Raw genomic sequence first — 18513 nt, 5'->3', positions numbered from 1 at the left:
TTCCACACTGAATCAGTTTAGTGAAAAATTCCTCAGTGTCAGAGAGTTCTGCCCAAGGTCCACATCTAATCTGTAGGCAGCACAGCTCTGCATTTGGATTTCACTTGCAAATGGTGAGCCCTCATTGGTCAGCATGGTCACCTGATACACCAGCATCGGTGGAGGGGGAAGGAGCTTTTTATATAAAGTTACATATCCATAACAGCATATTGGAGGTTAAAAGTTCAAGAAAGCTCCATAGACTCACCGCTCCATTCTAGCTACTGCTGCAGTCAGTCCATACTCTGGGTGCAGGCTATAGTGTGACCTCTATTATTAAGCCCAGGTTCATAGTTCCCTTGGATTTACACATTTAACCCGTTTGGATTACTGCAATAAACGTTTGCATTACATTTACTCTGGCTTTGTGCGGCTGATCTTTTGAACATTAGCATAGAGGCTGTTTGAGCGAATCCTGGTATTTTAGGCAGCCTCCAATATAAAAGGTTATTCACTTTGGAGACTGTTGTGCTAGCATTCAAGCAACCTGAAAATGTTGTAATTTCGCAGAAGTGACATCTGGAGAAAAAGACAACCGCAAAAAAGAAAAGACCCAATACACCATTTTAAAAGGGAGCATTTATTTGTTGTTGTACCACTTGTGAATAAACATGCTTTGGTCAGTACCAGTGATCTGAGACCATATAAATTGCAGTGCAAGGACAGCATAGCAGTAGGTCTATACAATTGCAGCTTTGTTTTTCAGAAGTGGATCATGCTCATGGTTTCCATGAAAGAAGGTATCTTTGACTTGTCTGAAGTACATACTGATCTGAACACTGCTTTCATTTGTAGCATTCTTTATGGGCTTGTACTCCTTGGATTTCCTTAAAAAAAAAAAAAAAAAAAAAGGTATTGTTTAAAGCCTTATTAGCAAGTGATCATGCGATTTTAAAGGATATATTCTGACACTGCGTGCCGAGAAGAGCTGTCATGAACAAACATCTGTACAGAATTGCAGTTTGCCATTATGTGTACCGATAGTGGTTGTAAGGAGGGGCATGGACTGGGTAGGGGGGGTGCCAGTTACACTCTTGCGCTGGATAGTCTGTATTGGAGGGCAGGGGAGGAATCAGCAGTGTAGTGGGGATTTTTTTTAATGAAGAAATCAGGGGTCTGTCACCTCCAAATGCTATCACAAAGGGGCTTGTTATCCCCTTGTGGGGGAGGAGAAAAGTTCTAGTACCACCCCTCCCCTTCTGGCAGCCAGAGTTCCAATGCTTCGGAATTGCCAATCACACCTTCCACCCTCCTTTAAGATATGAATTACTTAAACTCTGCAATGCATGGCGGAACTCATGGTCCAGCTACATGACAGATTTGAGCAAATAGTATATCTCCATGTGGAGCACCTGGATTGCCTTCACATGTAGGGTCACTTTTAAAACAGTATCACCTGTAGGACTTACAGCAACCTTTCTTCTTTTTGATGGTAGCAGTCGTGTCCCTCCCCCCCATATCGACATCCCAATCGTCCATTTGACAGCACCTAGACCTCTCACCTTTGTTTTTCCTTTCCATTTGAACCCAGTGTCTCCCCAGTCCCATTTCCCTGATCTCTGCTCCATGTGTGCTTCTCTTGTAATTGGAATGACCCAAAAGGGCCTTGCTGGCTACATTCAACCCATCTATACTGTGGGCCCAGCTAATGCCCTCCCTTTACCACTGCAGTTCTCACCCCCTCCTTGCATGAGACACACACTCAGAGTATCGGGTTAAATGTATACTGGTGTTTGTTATGTTTTAATGCCCAATAGCAAATGCAATCTGTGATTGTATTGTCTAATGCAGTCTAACACTTGGGACACACACGGCAAAGAGGCAGTGTGTGCGCGCAACTAGCACAAGCTAATTTCTTCCTTTACTAAGAAGTCACAGAAACTAGTGCACCCATGTGGTCTCCAGACCATGGCAAACAAACCACACAGCAGTACTCACCTGTACAGAATGATACCGACCACTGTGGCAGCAAGGACAACCAATCCAAATATAATCAGGGCTACAGAGACATTCTTTGTTCCAGAGCCTAGGACAAACAAAGCTTTAGTTTATCCCCTTCTCAAAATTTACCTAAATAAAAAATGGGAAGGGTGTGGCATCCCCTTTTCGTGTGTCTACAACAGGATAATATGAAGCGGTGTGAGAATACATACACACCTCAGGATGTGCTTCTAGTTAATTTGGCAGTTTCTACTCTAAAAGATTCACTGGCCAAGCAATTCTAGTGAAGATGTAGTATGAATGACTTCAGTTTTAAGATTCGAGACTCATTAACCCTACAACCAATGCAGAGATGTTCATTGCCATCAATTTATGGCACCCCAATGCAACTGCTCTAGCAGACAACAGATATAATGCACTGTGTATAGTTATCAGATTTTTGTGCATGGAGACCCCACCTAGACCTTGAAAGAGGGTCCTGCATCCATGTCTTAGTAAATTACTTTATACCGGTATGTGTCTGGCATAACACTAATAATAAATAAAAGTAGTTCACCGGCACACACTTGAACATATCAATACTTAAAAAATTCTTCAAGTGTGTGCCGGTGAATTACTTTTTTTATTTACTACCAGTGTTTGCACGCCGCCATCCGTGTGGTCATCTGGGCACCACATATGACAAGGTGTTCCCTAGTCCAGTCTGCAGGACTTAATTACTATACACAGTAATGATATTGCCCCCCTTTACATTTTAAGATAAACACTACGTTACACTTACCACCATCTACATATATAGTGTATAGTTAATCAGATTTTTGTGCATTGAGACCTTACCTAGACCTTGAAAGAGGGTCCTGCATGTCTTAATATGTGTCTGGCATAACACCAAGACTATGTGTGGCCTAGTACAGGTCTGCAGGACTTGGATATTGCCCACTTGACATCTGAAGATAAACACTACGTTACACTTACCACCATCTACAAAGACCAGGGTACTAGCAAGAGCTAGACTTGCATCATCACTTAGTGTAATATTGACACAGTATGATCCTGGCTCTGCAAATGTTCTTCGTAGGGTCAGTAGACACTGGTCTGAAGCTGGGACCTCATCACATACCATGTTCTGAGGAATCATGCAAGAAGCATCTGAAAACAATTGTGCAAGCATCTGTAGGCAGGCTAGGAAGAAGAAAAAAAAAACGAAGACATTTAGCTACCAAATCGAGAGCAGAGCAAGTGCCTAGGGCCCAGTTACCTTAATTTTCCTGCAGTAAGCCAGTAGTTTAACTGAATTGGTCTTGTTACTTCATAAAGATGCACTTAAAGTTGTCAGGTGGGAGGGGCTGTACCATTAAAAAAAGCAAACTGGGGCAGTTTTGTGTCCATAGCAATTCTCATCGCCAATTGAAAAGATTGGGGACCCAAGCTGCTACTGTTCCTAGGGCCCCATTTCTGCACTAACCCATCTTCAACAGTAGGTTAAAAAAACCTCAACACACCTACCTGCCTTCACAAGACACCACAAAATCAATTAAAGAATTTTCAGGTTGGGAGGACACTTCGATAGTGTTAATTTCAATCATTTCAATAATATTCACACTTAAGATGCCATCTAGTTGGAGGGGAAAAAAAATACAAAATTAGGAGTAGACACTATTAGAAGCAATCAAAACTTGAAGGCTTCTTGCAACCTACCTGTAATTTTGGTGTTGTAGTAGCCATATCTGTAGATAAAGCATCCAGGAACAGGAGTAGTGGGCACTGTAGTTGTATGGGTTGTGGTGATAGTATGGGTAGTAGTGTTATGATTTTCTGTAGTAAATGGAAAGGTTTCAGTTTCAAAGGGTGGCAATTCAGTTGAGTTTCCTATGGACAGAAAGTAAGATCGGACAAGTTTTAAACGCAAGCTTATGCTTTATGTTTGGCAGTTTAGTAGCGCTAAAGGGACTATGAGATAAGTTAAAGGTGTGCTATTGCAAGCCTCTTCAGGGAATCCTGGATACCCAGCTTCAGTACTTTGTCAGACTCTACCAACATGATATAAATGAGCGTCATAACACGTCACTATACTTGTGGGTCAACAACTCAGACTGCTTTGAAAGCAAAGCATCAGCATGACAGCCAGGAACCAGGTTTCTCAAGGACAGGTCAACATTGGCAGATCTCTTTTAAGGGGTCAGGTTTTTAGTTTTACTGAAAGCCACACTAGGGGGGAACCAAACAAAACCACATCCCCACAACTTGTGCATCTTTCTATTCCAGGAGAAAGATTAAACCAGGGTTCCTGCCCACCTTCAAGTTAAGGTGTCCCACTCTGCTACATAAGTACTTTTCCTGGGAACAGCTTACCGGTTGCATTTGCAGTGGTATGAGGCATGGTGGTTGTTGGCAACTGAGTAGTTGGTGCCTGTGTTGTAGGAAGGGGAGTAGGTGTAACTGGTTTACAGGGTCCTGGAATGGCAGCTTTGATGGTTAGGTTCAGGCTGAAGTTCCCAGACAAGGTGTAAGTATGAGTGGAGACTGGGTTATTGGAAACAAAGGATCCACTGCCATCACCATAGCTCCAGTTGAAAGAGAATGTAGATGTCATGAGGTAATGACTTGGGTCATGAATTTTAACATCAAATGCAATTGAAGAATCTTTGATGAAGATGTGGTCAGAGGAATTCTTGTCGTTTTTCTGTGAAATGTTCACATAGAATGGAATTTGATCTGATAAAAAAAAAAAAAGTCCTGAGCTAGGTTTTAAGTGTCACAAGGCAAGTGCAGATCTTAAATAAACCAATTAGACATGTGCAATTCATTTTGGAAAAATTAGTTTTAGGACAAAATTATTCGAATGCATCTGAATTTCTGAACAAATGACGAATGAAAATGAATCCGAAAAAATGAAATTCTGGACAAAGTGCGTTAGCGGTAGTCTGTACGAATTTCCGTTGCAGCAAAGTGACATTAACTTTTTTTTTTCTTCACTTTGCTGCAACGATCGGAAACGAAATATCGTACAGACTACCACTAATTAATTTTGTCCAGATCCCAAAACTAATTGACTTTCGAGCCCGAATACCAAAATAACGCAAAATCTGAAAATCTAAATCAAATTTTTGCCGGCGCAGATGTCTAATAAAAATACATTTGGTCCCTCTGTCTCAATATAGTATGTGTAACTGGCAGTCTTTTCTGGACTGCCAGTTACACATACTATATGGAGACAGAGAGACCAAAAATTGTCAACACCTTTACAAGTGACACATGTACCATCATGAAAGGCATTTGAATGATTAACCCTTGCATTCCCCCCCCCCCAAAAAAAAACCCCCAAGAAGCACCAACTGTCACTCCATTGCAGTGGTGTATTAAAAACAGCATCTAGAAGCTTACCTGTTACAATGTACATGCCACTTGCTTTAGCAACAGGATAATACCTTCTGTAGTCTCTTGTAAACACAGTCACCTCAATCACCTGTGCACCAGCTGTGATGTTTGTAGTATTTATTGAGAGTACAGCTGAAGATTTTCCAGTTGTCTGATAGTATTGACCTGGATAGAGAAAACATCCCAGTGTCAGTCTCCCTCTTCAATCACCAATATTTGCTCCTACAGCATTTAGCTTCACTTTCCTAGAACGGATCGTCAGGCCCAGGAATCAGAAAGAAATGACTGAAGCACTTGTAACTCTCCAAATAGGGTTATCGGTTGTAAGAAACCCAGAAGTGCCCCATACAAAACCCAAGTATTCATAACAAGGTCCCAAGTGACTGAAGTCTCCCATCTAGTTTATGCAGAAGTAAATATACACATGTGAAGAGTGATCATCATAGCCAGTCTAAGCCAACAGAAGGATTATGATTAACATTCATCACAATGAAGGAATCATTTTAGGATTTTACTATTTACCCAAATCAAGTAGTTTATGGAGTCAACATCAGTATAACCAAAAACCCCAAGCAAGTTGCTAAAATAAAGGTCTACCCATGTATAGTTATCTGGCACACATTTACACACCACATAGTCAAGCAGGCAAAGGTTTCGGGTACAACTACCTAGGTCACATCTATTGTTCACTGGACAAAGCTTACCTAGTGAACTGAGTGAGGAAGAAGTTAGTAAAAACTCGCTTATACTGGCTAGTGCAGCAGGAGCCTGGTGCCTGATTTACTACACAGATATAGAAGGGTATCCATTTGGTCCAGTTATAGACATACTGATCCTGATCACTAAAGGTAACTGAAATAAGGAGATTAGAGAAAGCCAGCCATCTGCACCACATTATCAAATATGCTGAAATGCTTATATTTACCATTTCCACACCCTCGTTCATAGACTATATCCCCATCTTCATTCTCTTTTTGGCATCTGGGAAACCGCAGAGTCACAGCAAATGTAACATTCGACCCTATCAGTGCAGCACTGTCACTGGTCAACAGCGTCACTACTTGCCACCTAAAAGGAAAAATAAAGTCAGTTATAAAAAGGACAGGGCACATTATATGTGGTAATGGTACCCATTACCTAGCAAGCCCTGCACCTACTGGCCTCCAACAAGGTGTCACCATTTGTAAATATCTGCCATTATCCTCCAAAAACTGCTGCACATTTCAGCCAAGCAGATCCCAACCTGCTTATTTCAGGTTGGGATCCCTGGCATTGACCTATACACATACAGCACAGCAATGAAGTAATAAAATGAACTAGGATCACACTAATCCAGCACGTTATTATTCTGAGTTGCCCCACTAAAGCGGCGGCCATATTGAGTGGGGCACATGAGATTAATAACGTGCTGGATTAGTGTGATACTAGTTCATTTTATTACTTAATTGCTGTGCTGTATGTGTATAGGCCAATGTAGTTGGATCTGTATGTGCGTTATAATAAATCGAAACTAAATCGATTAAAATTTTCCTGTTCGATTAATCGATAGATATAGATATAGCGGGGGTAGGATGAACGGCCTAAAGCCATGTAGGGGGCCCCCTGAAATTTCTGATGGCTGCCCTGGTGCTGCATTTGTCCTATTGGGGAGATGTCCCCTTGATTTCCTTTGTCAGGGAATTAAAAAAAAAAAAAAAGTGAAAAGGAAACCACCATCTTGGGGCAGTAGTCATTGATCAAGTGTTCCCACACTATTCCGGTTTCAGTTTTGCATGGAAATTCTATCAATTCTGTGAAAGAGCTGCAGCTGAGAAGTTGCAGGTATTTGGCATCCCATTGGTAGGTTTTAAGGTGGAAAAATGTGTGGGAAAAAGATACAACTGTATGGCGGCAGCTTAGATATTACCTCTCCAGCAGTTCTCCCATCTGGGATCCCCAGATTTCCAGGCAGGATAAAGCTTCTCATCCCAAGAGCTGCTGTCTGGGGACCAGCCACGTATGTGGTAGTTGTGGCCAGTCCTTCCGAACTCTGCCACATCTTTGAAGCCTGTAGAGAAACACAAGTGCTTTATCTCATAATATAAGTCAGTGATCGAAAGTAATGGGATTTAGTAACGCATTACAGATTTAGGCGTTGTGAACCTGAATTGGTCCACTTTCACAAGCTGTGGCAAATGCTGAATGATTTTTACATTGGTTTTGCAACAGTTTGCAAGACACATTTTAGCATCTTTAAGGAGTTATGGTGGAACCAAGCCTATAGGAAACCCCTGGGAGATAAAAAGTGCTGCCAACAACTCCCACCCCACCAACTACTGGGCTAAGACAATTATGCAGAAAAGTTCAGGCTTCAGTTGCTGCACACTTATTCTTTGGTAGGTCACCAATTAGGCAATAAAGCCAGTATAAATGCTACTGTATTTCTATCCTCACACATTGGCCAATAGTGCCTCACGACTTTTACATGGAGCAGAACAGGGATGCATTTAATTACATTTAGTCAGCTACAATTTTCTGAGCAGGAGAAGTCACAGGAGAGACTTAGTAGGTTCCAGTTTTTAAGGCCATGGAACGCCACAAGAGTTTCTCACACTAACTCTGGCTCCTAAAACACCACCCTTCATAGCATGACATCTCCTCAAAGACGTACCACAGTGATTTTAATACCAACGACAGGTACACATTGTAATTCTATGCAATTGCACATCACTAATTCAGATCTAAAAGTCACACACTTGTATTAGCCCTCCAGTGTCGACCATTGACCTATAAACAAAACAAAAAAATCCACACGGGAAAAAAACTGTATCAAGACTACCCTACAGAACTGATGGTATTTCAGGGCAATGTCAAAGTGTGTCACCAGCCTGCCTCAAGGAAAACAGTTTGAGGGTTATTATGGCACTTGCTTGGCCTGGAGAATGAACACGGTAAATAGATATGTTTTATATGGCATTCTAGAGAACTGATAACCCTGCCCACTTGAGTGATTTTAAACAGGCTGCATAATGCTTTCTATTAAAGTCACAGGATTCCAATAGAGGCAGATGAGACACATTTGTGAATAAACCAGTCCATTTGGGGGTTTAGAAACTATACTGACCTGCTTCTGGAAAAAGGTAAAGTCTCATCAATGTATGGACTGCAGACATTAACCACTTGAAGACCAGGTGTTTTACACCCTTCCCGGCCAGGCCATTTTTCAGTATTTAGCTGCAGTACTTTGACATGTATTCCATCAGGCAACGCTGTACTGAAATGAATTTTATACCATTTTTTTAAATTTTTTAGGTACAAAGCTTTCTTTTGGTGGTATTTAATCACCACTGGGTTTTTTATTTTACTATATTTCAGAATAAAATAAAAAGCAAAAAACTACCATACCCAAAATTGAACATAGCAACGCTTTAAATGCTTTTACTGCTCATAGATTGATGGCCCTAAAATTATTGCTCTCACTGAGACGTTTGCGGCGATATGCAACATGTGCGGCGTAATGGCCACAATCGTCGTTTTTGCAGGTATGCGCCCCCGACACATGTTTGCATGCGTGTATGTATGGGTGGGGGCTTTCAAAAAAAATGTGTTTTTTTAATTCTCTTTTTTTATGTGCAACTTTACATTTTTGGGAAACATAAATTTTTTTATCACTTAACTTTATTGCCATCACATAGGGGGCTAATAAACGGCCCTACATGATTGTAAAAGATGTGACAGGTCCTCTTTATGGAGACATCACCTAGGACGCCCCGAACAAGCTGATGAAGCAGAGATCTGCTGAGGTGGACGGACACACGGGCCGCCAGCTCACACAAGCGATCCTCCAGCTCTATAGCCGGCAAATCGCTTGTATGTTAACAGGCATCGGTGCCCGTTTTTTACAATTGTCGGTGTTTCCGGCTCGCGTGCACCCTGAGGCACGCTCGAGTGGGCGTGGCCGAGCGTACGTCTACAGACGCCTGCTCAGATCTAGAGAGCTCCCGCCGGCCGTTTTTTTAACAACGTTTTTAAACAGCATTAAATACACATACAATACCAACATTACAGCCTCCCATCTGGCAGCATTATACTTTTAAAGCAAAACCCTGCAGTAATTACTCGGCAGGTAAGTTTAATTTCCATCGCCAAGATTAGATTGGAGTGACTAAAGGAATTTGACTGCCAAATGCTATAGCCTCTAAAAACGTAAATCAGAATAATTTTAATTGCTAGGAATTAAAAACCAGAAGCAGCCACAATCAGTTAAATGGTTTGGCCACAAAATACCAAAAAGTTTACCTGAAGTTCTAAAAGGAATCTGCCTTAACTATAGCACTTTTCCATGAAAAAGTTCCTCACACTTCCAGAGTGCTGTGACCACAGAGTTATCACAATGAGCCTTCAATATTACCTATATACTTAATAGTAGTGAAGTCATACAGAGAAAAAGTGATTGTCACAAGCAGCAGTAAATATGCATGTTTTACTTGGCAATGGTAAACAGAAATCTGCGCTAATGGAAAAACGTCAATTAATTGACAATAAAACAAAATTACCCCAAAAATATTTATAATATAGAATGCAAGACCAAAAAAGCTAAGAGCTGCTGAACTAAGGCAATGCGCCCCCTAAGGGTTAGAAAGATGTAAAGTAAAGCGCTAGCAGCCTCTTGGTCATAAATCCGAATAACTATAATGGGTATAGGATCAGTAATGAGTGAAGATGCATTCACTTAAATTCACACTTTAGTCACATATATGTGTTTGATACATACAATTATATTCCCTTTGTGAATGCATTTTCACTCATTACTGATACAATACCCATTATAGTTATTCGGATTTATGACAGAGGCTGCTAGCGCTGTACTTTACATCTTTACTTGGAAATGACCTATGAAAGTTAAAGTGACATTAAAGTCAACCCCCCGCCCCCCAATGTTATTTAAAGCACTTACCTTAAATTATGTTTCTTAATCCGATCTTTTTTCCTGTCCTTTTCAGCCTTCTCTCCATCGTTGCTAGCGTCTCTAATCCAGTGCTGACTCCTGTCCTTGCTGGCACTTCCTGTCGCACGGTGTCTGCATGCGGGTGCACGGATCCATAGACTTACCTTGTGTCTCTCGTCTCCTGGCTGAAAATCCAAACTGCGCATGCGCCCGCCCCAAGATGCTTTGCAGCCGTCAGAGCATTTTTTTGGGCTTTTCGGACGGGAGGACGCAGCGAAGACGGGGGAAGTTTAAACCGCTTTTTTTTTTTTAAAAACAAACCTTTTCGCATATATCTACTGCTTACTAGCAGATACATGCACAAAAAAGTGAGGGTTTAGAAACCTTTTAATGATCACATTGTATTCTTAGACTAGAAGGAGAAGCCTATAACAGATGCAATTCACTCAAGTAGCATTAGTTTCTCAACAATAAACTATTACATTTAGCCCTTGAGCATATCACCTTAAGTGTTCACTAAACTTGAGAAGCAAAACGCCATTAAGATGGACACACAACAGTCTCTTTCAATCAAAAACAAGCCTTTAACATATGTCCAACTTTCTGAAACAGGGACACCTTTTAGCATAGAAGTATGGAACCAAATACAGCCCAGCCACCCCCCAGTTAGACCAAACTCAAAATGTGGAAATACATTCTTTAAACCTAAACCTGCTTTGAAGGAAGTTTCTTTTAAACTTTAGACGGTACTTCATTTTATAGGGAGGTCTATACTTCAGAATTAAGAGGGACAACAAAAAAGGAGAAGAAAGCAGGACAGAGGATTTTGGTTTAAAAAGTTACTCGAAATGAGGGACAAGTGGGAGCAATGAGCTGCCAATCAGTCAGGATCTTACAATACATAGAGAGGTCAAATGATAGATAAAAGATTTGATCAATGATTTGTACCCAATCAGGTATTCCCTTACACTATACAGTTGTTACAACTGCCTTTAGAGATAGTTTTATTCAGCTTTCGAAAAATAAGCAACAAGTTTCAGTCTGTAGAGTGGGCAGATGTCCAAAACTACAACTGGAGGACTAAGGGCTTCACAACCAGTACCAAAATCCTCATTGCAGCACCTACATGTAGTAGGTGCAACCCATACAGATTGTTAGCAGCAAAGTGGGGACATTGTGTGAACAGTATTCCTGTAGCCCATCACATTTTAGGACATGTAGAGCCATACCATGTACTACAGAACCGCATACCTCTTCCTTTTCAAACAGGACTAGTTATAACGGCAGTGTTGCATGTATGTAAGAATTTACATGTCAAAGCAGATGCAGAGTTTAAAAATAAGCTCAGCTCATTAATCATAAGAGAAATACACTCACCTTTTTCTGCCTGGACAGCAGAGATCAGCCAGATACTGAGCACCAAGCACCCTCGCACCACTGCAGACTGCACCCTGAAAAGGAAAATACTTCCTCTCCCCCCAGCACAGCACTATTTAAACTGTCCTCTACTAGCCCCAGCTGCGAGTAATAGAATTCACGATCCCCATGTTCCCTCCTCCTGTTTAGGAAAAGCTTCAGGCTCATCATGTGATAGAATTAATGTGGCCATACACCTTACAACAATTGTACAATTTATTTTGTCCCGACATTTGTCCCGACATTTTTGTCAGCAATACTAACTGGTCCAATTTTGTCGATCGACAGAACAGATTTTTGTTTGCGCATGTGCAGTGTTCATCTTGCGATTTTTGTTGTATGAAAATGCCACAAACCCATCGATTTCTGTTCGTTTTGAAGAGTTTTTCAGCCTGTCCGATATACAAAATTTGGCCAGTGGTCCAGTAATTGCGATTGTGCACTTCCCTTCAACTGGCCGATTATCGGACGAAACCGCGATCGCTGATGAAAATCGAACGATAATTGTAAGGTGTATGGGTAACTTTAGGGAAAGATGTCTCATTCTATGTCCTGGGCCCAGCCTCACCGCTCATGTGGTTATAAGTCACTTACCATGAATCTCAGATTTTTGCAAAGTTTCTCAAATATCTGAGGTATGATTCCTACCATTGCCTGGGGAAATAACACGCAAGCTGAATTTTTGCCGGTCACCACAAGGACACGTAGAAAACAATTGTTTTCTATGTGTTCCATTCACATTACAATGCAGTGGTCACTGTGCTGTGATACAATGCAAACATGCTGCATTCTACGTGCTGCATGCCTGCCACAGCAGTCCGCCTCATGGCAGCACAATGCACCACGCTGCCATGTGGGGACCTGAATGGAGTGTACACATTGTATACTCCACATAAAGTTGAAAAAAGAGTGTAAATAGTGACAGCTTCGGCAGTGTGTGATACAACGCACATGCACCATTTCAGCAGATGAGTTCGTGTCAACAGGCCCTCAGTCAAATACCTTCACACTTATCAGGTGTTATGCACATAAAACTGGATATGCACCAATTTTTAATGCACGCTGGGGCGCCACTTTAGGGCCGGTTCAAACCATAAAGTCTGCGTTCCAGTGCGTTCGGCCTCTGGAACCAGGGTCGTCTGCAGTGCGATCGCCCGCACCCTGAACGCAGGCACATTAGTGCCTGTGCTCCGGTCCAGTGCAATCTGCAAAAATACTGCAAGTCCTATCTTTGCAGATGGCACTAGACCGGAACACAGGCACTAATGTGCTTGCGTTCCAGGTGCAGTCGATCACAGTGTGGGCGGGGTGTGTGGCTGCGGTGCCATTGACTTCAATGCAGCGCCACGCCTCCTCCTGCCCCTGAACGCAGGGAGCCGGCCAGCTTGCGTTCCAGAGGCCGAACGCACTGGAATGCAGACTTTGTGGTGTGAACCGGCCCTAAAGGAGAACTATGAGGTGAGTGATTTTCACTCATTCTCATAGTTAGAGTCGTCGTGTGACAATGAAACTGTCAGACGTCTGTTCTATTGATTGGAAAGTGAGGGAACACATACCATCGTTCGCTCACTTTCCGATCATCTTACTGCAGAGAGCGGTGACTGTCAGTCACCGTTCCACGCAGGGATTCCCCACCCCCTTTCCGATCCTCCAGCGCTGACTGGAGGAACGGATCGGGGAGGGGGCGGGCACAGCTGGCTCTCTCTGTAGATAGTCCTTTCGCTGTTTGCACTCCGCTCACCATCCTGACTCGCTGTCACAGCAGGCTGAGCGGGCGGTGCGGGGAGGAGAGCTCGGTCTCATTTGACATCAGACTCCTCCCCCTCACCTCCGACTCGGTCTCCAGTGACAGCTGACCACTGTCTCCGCCCCCACACCGCTCTCCTGATCTGTGACCAACAGTAAACTGACTATAGAGAACATCTATGACGTATATGGTATAGATGGGGGGCTGGTGAACAGGAGGGCAGAAACTCATAACTCATATATTATCTTTAGGGATGCACCACAATTTTGGCCAAAAGTGCAATTTTTTGCCAATATGTTTCGGTGACCGAAATTTCGGTGCATCCCTAATGATAATATATGAGTCATGAGTTTCTGCCCTCTTGAGTTTCTGCACCCCCATCCCGCCAAAGCCCCATCCCCAGCTCAGTAACCAAGCTGTGTGGGGAGGAGGAAGGGAGAAGCCTCCCTGTCAGACTTGAAGCTGACACCTTTTGTCTTCATAATACTAGGTGCCTCCCCTGACCGCACATCCCTGGTACTGATGCAGCTCCACCTTTGAGGAGCCAGCAGGTGTGGTGGAAGCTTTGTGTGGTCACCAATTGTAGCTCTGTCTAATGCTGGCCCCATGCTGTCCTCTCCCTGCCCATGCTGTCCTGATTTCTGTGAAATAGTTTTTCAGTATTTGAGAGAACTTTGTTCCAAACATGTTTACCTGCTGAAAAGAGGATCCAAAAATAAAATGTTTATATTTGCCTTACACTTCTTTCTGGTGACAACTATTCATGATGTTGTCTTTGTGGTGCCCTTAACTCTTATAGTGTATACTGAAGGTGAATGTCTTACTTCATAAGTAAAACAAATGAAGGGGTTCATTCTTCACTGGCTTAGTGGAGGCTTGTTTTGTTTTAGTTGCAATTTCTGGTTATAATTTGTTGGCCCTTAGACCTATTCCATACTTCAATTAAAGTGGCCAACCAGAGTGAAACTTCTGTATGCAGATGGAAAAAATGGCTACAATACTGAGGAAAAGTTTTAGAACACCCCCATTCTTCCACTTTTTATTGAAATTTATACAGTTTAATGTCAGTGTGCTCTTAATATAAAGCATAGAACAAAAAAACAATTGGACATCCAAAAGAAATAATTGAATCTTTTAACAAATTGGAATCTATATTTTTGACTCCTTTGCAGATATAACAGCCGAACACACCTGTGACATTCTTTCTACAACAGAAATCAAATATTGTTCAGAAAGTTCTTCCCATCACTGCCGCAGAAGTTCCCACAAATGTGTTGCACTTGTTCCCACAAATGGGTTGCTTTGCTTTCACCCTTCTATCCATTTCTTCCCAAACCAGCTTGTTGGGGTTTGAGTCTGGAGACTAAGCTGGTCATTCCATGGTTTGAAGCTTACCATCTTGTACTTTTCTTCTAAGGTAGTTCTGACACAGCCTGGAGGTATGTTTTATGTTGCTGTAGGATGAACCCCTGACCAACTAGGCATAGACCAGAAGGTATTGCATGGAGCTGCAAAATGCTATGGTAGTGTTTTTTGTTCTGTGCTCGCTCTGTGCAAATTATGGACTCCGGATCCAACAAAAGAGCCCCTCCCAGACCATGTTTTACAGTTGGTGTCACACACACAAACCTGCGTGATGAACCAAATATCTCAAATTTTGATTCATCTGTTTATTGAAGTCCTTTCAGTCTTCAGTATTCCAGTGGCATGTAGAATAGCCATTTTGGAGACATACAGCTACCTCCTGTTATATTTGTGTTTCTCTTTTTTTACCCCCCACCAAAACCACTATTGGTATACTGGCTATATTACATTTAAAGTGTCTGCTCACAAGGGCTGAAGAAACGCTGGTCACCCTGGCAACCAAAAAAAAAAAAAGTGGAGGCGCTCAGATGACCAGGTTTTTTTTTATATGGTTTCAGTGAATGCAGTTTCACTAACTGCCACTAGGTGGTGCTTAGTAGAAATTGCTAATTTTGCAGGAATCCAGTTCAACACACACACACAGAGCCAGCCTTAGGCCTTTAGGCGCCCTTTGCGAGAAAGCTTTACAGCGCCCCTCAGTGGTCACACCCCCAGTAACCCCCAGAGGAAGACCACATTTTTGGAAAGGAGGTTTATAACATAAAAATATGGAAACGTTTCATAGACGATACCTTGGTCATCTGGGAAGGAGATATTCATTCCCTCAAAATGTTTTTAGAAACACTTAACATCAATGAATACAACTTGTCCTTCACCAACAATATCAGTACCACCAACATTCAATTCCTTGACCTAGACATTATGAAAAATGGGAATAAATTTGATACCAGAACCTATTTCAAGCCAACTGATAGAAATAGCTATATCCCCATCTTCAGTTGTCACCATCCCACCTGGCTCAAAAGTATTCCGAAAGCCCAGATGACCAGAATTAGACGTAATTGCACGACAGAAGAAGACTACTGTGAACAAACTAATATCCTGGCTGAGAGGTTTACAGAAAGGGGATATAAAAATAATACTTGGAGCAAAATACAGGCAGAGATTCAGAGGAAGGACAGATTGAAACTATTGGAGCCATCTACTAGACCTAAAGACCTCCCACCTCTAACATTCATCACTAAATTTTCAGCCCAATACAAACAAATTGAATTTATCCTTAATAAACACTGGCATATACTAAAAAGGGACAAAACTCTGGGCCCAATCCTCCCGAACAAGCCAAAAATGATCTACAGGAGAGCACCCAACCTCAAAACTAAACTGGCTAAGAACATACTTGATCCCCCAAAGAAAAATGTCACTTTCTTTAATAGCATTGGGTTCTATCCATGCAAATATTGCATTGGTTGTAGAACTACAGGTGCTAGGAAAAAGGTAGTTGCCTTTAAATCCAACACTAGGAATAAAAGTTATCAAATAGAAAAGTTTATATCATGCCATAGCAGATTTGTAACTTATCTACTGGAATGCCCCTGCGGACTGCAGTACGTTGGTAGAACTACGGGACAATTAAAGAAAAGGATCGAAGAGCATGTCAACAATATAAAGAAAGGCTTTTTGAAACATAACCTCTCTAGACATTTTAAACTTTTTCATAATTGCGATCTAGGACAATTACAAATAATAGGAATTGATAATGTTGAGAAACACTGGAGAGGTACAAACCTCACCCAGAAGGTTTCTCAGAACGAGTCAAAATGGATTTTTACACTGGATACCATAATAACCAAAAGGATTGAACGTTGATTTTGACTTAAATTGCTTTATAACTAATAAATAATTCCTCTCTGTATATTTTAATATTTAATCATTTTTTATCTCTCAATATATTTTTCTATATAGTATCTAATGTTGCACATTTTTAAAATCTTAATACCATTGTTTAATGTGGATCTGCTGTTCTAATATATCTGTCCCTTGGACAACAAAACAGAATCCATAGCAATAACAATACTAAAAGTCGTTCTGTTAATAAAGAATTCATCAATAGATTAGTCTTCAATGAAAACACAGGTTCCGTATATCTCTGATGACACCTAGTGGTACCTTTGCATATTGACCTTAATGTTGGGTATAAAGAAATCAACCCGTGATATTGAGAGTTAGACCTGCGATCCCCCTGAAGACGTCACTTATGACGAAACGCGTCGGGGCACGGCTACACATCTCAATACCACGCACAACAAGGAAGTACAGGATATCCACACGCCGCCTGTGAACGGCCGATCTTTTCGTTTTAAACTAAGTTTGCACTTTTTAAAAAATAAATGCTCAAGTCGACTACACCATGAGGAGCTTCCTTTTTTAATTCTCGCTAAACATCGACCCAATGGACACTAATGGGACGTTTGCTGGGACCGCGTATCTGTTTCTCATCTTCCTATTGCCAACAAACAATAATGGTCTGGTGAGTGCGCACCCCAGAGGGGAGTTTGTCGTGAACACATGGTGTAGGAGAAAGACTGTTAAGCACCTTTTGGCGTTTTTTTCTTCAGCAATTTATTATATACTATTGGACTTATTAATATTTTGGACTCACTTTATTATTCATCACTTGTGCATATGACCTTTTGATTAATTTGATACACATTTTATGAATTGATTGTAATAAGGTAAATTTTTTTATTTTATTGCACCTCTGCACTAAGTGAAATTTTGCACTTAATATCTCACTGGCTACCACTATGGTATGGTAGCAGATTATGCACTAAAGGTTTAAACACTTATACTTTGATTAAATAGCACGGATTCAACAACCCATCGGTGACCCCGAGCGCTGCACACTCATTCACATACATTTTTGACCTTAGTGTCCCTAGCGCAGCCACTTTTATATATATTTATATAGATAATATACATCTTAATCCATAAGCGCGGATTTTACATATTCTATGCTCAGATGACCAGGTTTTTTTAAATATGGTTTCACTAACTGCCACCAGGTGGTGCTTGGTAGAAATTGCTTATTTTGCAGGAATCCAGTTATACACACACACACACCCGGCCTTTAGGCGCCCTGTGCGAGAAAGCTTTACAGCTGCCCTCAGTGGCCACACCCCCAGTAACCACACCCATTTCCCCCAATATCCGCACCATTTAAAGACTCCAATTTTGTTAAGCCCCAAAGAAACATATTAAAAAGTATGATAAAATCAAACTTTTATTCAAAGGTATTAAACTTGTCGGCACAATATAAGTATTCTTATCAAATAAAACAGAAGGCAAACAATAAGGCCTTGTTCACACCAAATGCAGACCAGATCCGGTCAGGTTTCTGCACACGCAGTGTAGTGGGTTGTGCCGCGTTTTGGGCCGGTTTTGGTAAAAAAAACAAAACAATTTTTTATACGTTTAACATGGACTTTCAGGCACTTGCATGCGTTTTTGATGCGTTCCAGACCAGATCCAGAGCAGGTAAAATAGGGCTTGCCGCATTTTTTTCATCCGGTCTGGATCCGCACGCTGCGATGTGAACTGGAGGTCAAAATACCATAGGAATACATTGGACGCAGTTTTGATCCGGTCTGCACCTGCTCTGGTCCGGATCTGCTCCGCGCTTGGTGTGAACAAGGCCTTA

General features: G+C 41.7%; 1 pseudogene; it reads right to left on the bottom strand.

Annotated features, from left to right (window-relative positions):
- Positions 1 to 718: 718 nt before the first annotated feature.
- LOC108798353 lies at positions 719 to 12352 on the bottom strand (annotated as a pseudogene).
- Positions 12353 to 18513: the final 6161 nt, after the last annotated feature.

This window comes from Nanorana parkeri, unplaced genomic scaffold, assembly GCF_000935625.1.
Source record: "Nanorana parkeri isolate BGI_ZX_2015 unplaced genomic scaffold, ASM93562v1 scaffold1454, whole genome shotgun sequence".
Lineage (NCBI taxonomy): Eukaryota > Metazoa > Chordata > Amphibia > Anura > Dicroglossidae > Nanorana > Nanorana parkeri.
The sequence above is the reverse complement of the archived record's forward strand: the minus strand, read 5'-3'. Positions and strand labels throughout refer to the sequence as shown.